Genomic DNA, 6,000 nt, shown 5'->3' on the forward strand with positions numbered 1-6,000 from the left:
AAGGAAGGTTAAAATATTTTCGCGTATGTGTTCCAGACTTTTGGGATTCCCCGTTCAATGAGAGTAGAGGAATGAGTTCAAGAGGCCTGAAGTTTATGATTATTTTTGAATCCTTTCTGATATTGTTCTTCTGTATTTATTCTTTTTCATTTGGGGATGGGAAACTGCAATAAAAATTATTAGCGAAGTGAGTGAAAGGGAATGTTTTCGAGTGAATTATGAAGCAGTTTTGAAACTTGTCGCGTGGGAAATATAACTAGATTAAATTCGTTGACCTAAGTTGTTTTAATCAAAATTACATAAGGAACATATTTTTTTGCTACATTTCTTTTTCTTTGATTCCACACTCACGATGTCAAACTCTAACTTTGTTTTTGTGCACATATCATTTAATTTTGTGCACATGGTTAAAGTTTTAGTATTCTACTTATTTCGTTCCTTCTAATAATGTAATAGTCTTTATATTAGTAATTAGTAATCAGTAGTACATTGTTTAAACAAAATTAAAATTTCAAGCCATTATTTTGAGATGCTGATTTTATATGAATATTTTTGTTCAGTTAGGCTTAACTGCTGTAAATGCTCGGGCCGATGGCGGCGTTCCATTTCAGAACGTTCGGTCCCGTAGCTGCGCTTCGTTTTCCGAGCGCTGGTCCTCAAGGGGTTAAGAAAACAATTAAGCCATGGTTGTCAGCTTTGGTACTAAAAATGCCAGTGTTTAAACCGAAATTACTAATATACACCAGCAGGCTGAATTTGCAAAACTTGTAACTGAATAATTACTAAATTCCGCATCTAATGTAAACTCCGTCCAAGTAGCAAGTTTCCAGACTTTACCACTCAGTGGATTTCCAGTTTTGGTTTCAAGAATGAGCGGGGGGGGGGGGGGGGGGGGGGTGGGGGGGGGGGGCTCTGGTCACAAGTCAGAAGTTCACCAATCAGGCCACCACAGTCACTAAATAACAGGTTGATGGCATCCCTCCCTCCTGCAGAAACAACTTAAGAATTCAATTCATCCCTCTCCCCCAAGGTAATCGCAAACCCTCTCAAATGTTACAGATTATTCATTTAGAAAGAGACTGATCTCGCACTCAAAAATAAGACAAAACAACCCTCTCAAAAAACTGCCCCTTTAAATTTTAGTGGTGCTGTTTGTGCTATAGACCCCCTCCCCTCCTCTTTTTAGTGGGCACCTCTATCGAAGTCAACTCAATTTTGAAAAACTTGAGTTTTAATTACTCAAAAACGCAGTTTAAACATTTCAAGATCTCAATTTGAAACATTGTGAGATATGAATTCAAAATACCCCAGCAGTCAATCACTCGAGTTCCCGATTTCAAAAGTTCTGTCATGAATCACTCGAGTTCTCGTTTTCAAAAAGTCTCAATTATCAGAAGTACTTGATTCCCGAGATCTTGATTATACCCATCACTAGTCTTTATGGTTAACTTAACAAAAGAGCTTGATAGGCCGCAAGCAGCCTATCAGCTACTGATCCGGTACTGCTGGTTTAGTCACCTGCAAGATTTTGAATGCATACAATGAGGATTAAAAATTTTTCAGCAGAAATTATAATTGACTGGCAAGGCCGCTTAAAAAACTTGTCGCTTTATGCTAAAATTATTGCCAATTCATTCGAAAAACATTCAGCATAACATGTATAATTGCTTTAATTCCTTTTCTGCAATGGAAATTGGATAATTTCTCATGCTCCTTCTTTATGAGGTTTTTTTTTGTGACCCTCTTTTAAAACAAGCCTGGTTTTTCATAACAAACCCCTTTGAATAACACCACTCCCTAGCACCAACAAATGACCACTTCTTTATACACATACATTTTCCAGATGTGCTAACTGAAATAGTTTGTCAAATGGTTAGTATCATAAAAAAATTAAGATTAAGTCAGTAAACATGATAGTAAGATCATGGGTCATCAGTCAATGGTAACTGTAGGTTATTGCCATGGATGGATCCAGATGATTACCTTTCAATAAATTCCAAAACCTCCGCCCTTTAACATCACTGATGATCGTCACAAATTAAGTTTCTTTTGCTTTATTTCTTTTTGTTGGGAGTGGATTGGGATGTCCTGAACCCTTTCCTTTAACTAAACGTCATCAAAGGTGTCCTAAAATTGCTTTTTTGAATTTCAATTTATACTTTCTGGGGGTGATCTCCTGAACTCCATAATGTCATCTAGAATAGAGTTTTTGGAACTTTGAAAAACTACCTGTGTTCCGATTAATATTACTAAAGTGTTAAGCAACATTCTACGATTGCATTTTCAAGACAACAATTCTGAAAAAATTCCCATAGAGAGCCCACTTTTTCACAACATTATAGATCATCTAAAATTACATTTTTGGAACTCGAGAAACAAAAATAGGTTGAGGGACAGTTCCTGCATCTCGGCTCAAGGAGGAGCCGATCGTTCCTCCCTTGCATCCGTCCTTGGTTATTAAAGAACCATATCATAAAAATCGGCACTAAATAGGTAATGTAAGGCTTACTTATGGTCAAATATCTGTTCAAACAGGAGAGTTTAGCACAGCAAGATTTGGGAAAGCCCCGACTATTGTGGCAATTACGTAGTGAATTTCTGTTCTTTAATCCATGACTGAGGAGAGAAATCTTGAAATGTCTCTGAGACTTTGTAGTGGCTTAAAAAAAAAATAAATAAATAAAAAAAAAAAAAAAAAAAAAATCAGGACACAAAATTACAAAAAATCAGAACACTTAACATTTTTTAAAGAGTAGTGCACATATATCCTATTGCACTCAGTAGCAAAATGAAATGTATATCATCAGATATTGCAAACAAGTTAAGTACACATGTTTTTCATTTATTATTATTTTTTTTGCACTGGAAATTTGTCATAACAAGACCAATGCAAATTGTAGGGCTCACAACTGGACACTGTTACAAGTTTCTAAAAGTCTATTTTTTTTCAAAATCAGGCCCTTGTTAGCTTTAAAATATTGGTTCCATTTCGAGTTTTACTCAGTGATTCCTCTGTCCCCTTCCATTTTTTTCTCAAACAAAGTATTAACAGTGGCAGATACAAGGGGAGAGTCATGGAGGCTGGAGGGTCATACTCCCCCCCCCCCTAAACAATCGAGAACTTTATGCATAAAATGTAGATGATTACAGTATCTTAACATTTCATTTATTATTTTTAAAAGTAAACATTTGAACTACTTCATCTCATTCCTCATGAAATCAATTTGCAATGTTTTTCCCCAGTTAGGTGTCTTATTCCAGGCTGATTTGATGCTTTTTATTTACCCGCAAGCAGTTTTTGAAATTTTTCGCACCTAAAACCATAGGTTCGTTCACGGGGGTCGTCATTCTTCAGCTAACCCTCCCCCTCAAAATAGTTTTCTATATCAGCCCCTGAGTATCAATATGTTGTTATTAACATTACCATACTTGACAGTTATGAATCAAATGGTGAGAGAACAGCTTGATGCAATATACCAACTGGAGTTCAAAACTATTGGTTAGGTGTAAATAATTCATTCAGCATATAATTTCAAGTGCTTAGCAAAAGTTATTTCAACAATATAAAACAGAATCTATCGATTAATAGGCTAAAATTCAATAAGCATTGTTACATCCTCTATGCGATGATACTTTTAACCAGTCATGTTTTTTCTTTAGGGGTATATATACTCCCAGTAATCCATTACGCACAATGTGTATGCAATCATATACATAATATATCACAGTATGAAAATTTTTGAAGCTTGAGGGTAAACGCTATATGTCTAAAAAATGTTTGAGAGTATATAGCGTATATGGAGAACACTGCTTTTAACATGAAAATGTTTGTACTGATTAATCAGTTTCCAATGGCGGGTAGGTAAATCAGCGAAGCAGTGGATTACCAATTACTGCCGGAGGCTACTAATTACTGCTGGTTAACTAGGGAATTGCTAATTTTAACCTTTTGAAGTTCAGATTAAGGACCATGAAGAAATTAGGTACTTTTCCCAAGGAACAAACTGAAAACCTGTTGGGATCATCAGGACCAAAAGTTAATACTCATGACAAAATATTTTTTATCAGGATAATCAGGACAATTAAGAAGCCTGCTGTAAGCAATTCAAGTAGACAAATGGAAAGTCTCATTTTAGTGTCATTCCAGCACTAATAAAAGGAATTGAAAAAAAATAGGCTTCATTCAGAAGTTTCAAGTTTATAGACTCGTTCGTTCACAAACAAAAGAACAAATTTGACGGTAGCAGTAGGTAATCACAGAGTACAAACCTGTATCGGTTCAAACTATCATGAACTTGTCGATATTTTTATTAAAAAAGTAACATCGAATTATATATACGAATTGATACGTAGCGACAATACGACTTCCAATCTATAAACAAACATCTGTTCGGTTTCCGCTGCCGTACAGTGACGTGAAAAACCCGTCAAACAGGTCACGTGAACCAGCCAGCATCCTAGCTGTGGAGACTAGGCTGCCAGCCAGCCGGCAGCCAAGTCTCGGCCATCACCCATGGTATCACCCCCACTAGCCCTTCTTTTCCAAACTCACTCCTTACGGGAGTGGATCGTTCCATTTCCCTTACAGGTGGGGAAGGTAGAGATCTTCGCTGCTCTCGAAGCAAACTAATGCGCATGCTCAGAAACTTTGCGCTGAAGAGCGGGGGAATTGTTTCTTTTATATTCTTTGGCTACGATTTCGTTTACAGCGTGCTATTTTGCCATGTCTGATCATTTTAAAACAAAAAGGCCGTTTTCAGGGCCAACTTCAATTAATTTAGATGACGAATCGGAACGGATTTTGGATAATGAATTAATGGATACGGATCAAATATTGACTTCAGACAATAATGCTGACGACTCGGAACGGATTTTGGATGATGAAAGTGAACTGAAACATTAAGGTTATGACAGTAAATTACTGCACCTAAGCCAGGCTAAGGCAGAACCTCATGCAATATAACATATATTTGCATTAAGTTGATGATTAATGATGCAGAATGCTTACTTTAAAAGGAACTAAGATAGCATCTTTAGTTAAATATTTGATTGTGTATAAAATAATTTGGATGAACTTTAGTGATGAAAACGTTTTCGGCAGTTATTCATAAAAAAAAGAATAAAAAATTGAATCTTAAATTTAGATAAATTCAATCAATGATATCTTTAATTATATATTCTAGTAGATTCTATGTCATGATTAATCAAAGACAATTGATCAATCCTTTAAAATACAGCTAATCCAAATACAAATCAAAATTTTCATAAAATTCTTAAACTCAATGTGTACTATAATCAAGTATTCATAAGTCTTGCTAAAAAATTCAAAAAATGAACCGAGTACAGATTTAATAATTTTCTGCAAGCATAATATACTGTTCATTTTTTGCTCTTTTTTTTTCTAAAAAATTAATTAAGTAGAGAAGAAAGTGATTTAATAATAATAATGACTCAAAAGTACAATTAGAACAAAAGAAATGTAACTCGTAGGCAGGGCACCCCAAACTTAAATTTGGGAGGGCGGAAATTCTTAATTTGCGGAACAGAATTCCAACTTGTGCCAAATGATAAAATATGGTTGGACACATATCGATCTTATAAAAACGGATATTTTGACATTGGAAATCAATCTTGCAAAGATGTCACCAAATCGTCGTTAGAGAATATTTGCCGAACAAGGAAAATTTTCCAAGAGTGAAGTAGTACCTCAGCTTGTAGAAAAATTTTATTTTAAAATATAAAAAACTTGAAAAGCATTATTGCTGTTTCAATTTGAAACCAGTAGATGGCGCCACTATTTTAAATTCAGGAAGAAATATTCTTCCTTTCCCCACCTGCAATAGTAATGGAACGATCCACTTCCATAGGGAGTGAGTTTGGAAATGAAGGGCTAGTATCACCTAGAGTCCCTATATGAAAACGTAGTTTTCAGAGTTGCGACAACGCGGTATCATTTTCCTATTGGTCGAAGACCGCCTGAGGCAAGGTTTCTTCTTCTCC

The sequence above is a fragment of the Uloborus diversus genome, chromosome 3 (assembly GCF_026930045.1).
Source record: "Uloborus diversus isolate 005 chromosome 3, Udiv.v.3.1, whole genome shotgun sequence".
Lineage (NCBI taxonomy): Eukaryota > Metazoa > Arthropoda > Arachnida > Araneae > Uloboridae > Uloborus > Uloborus diversus.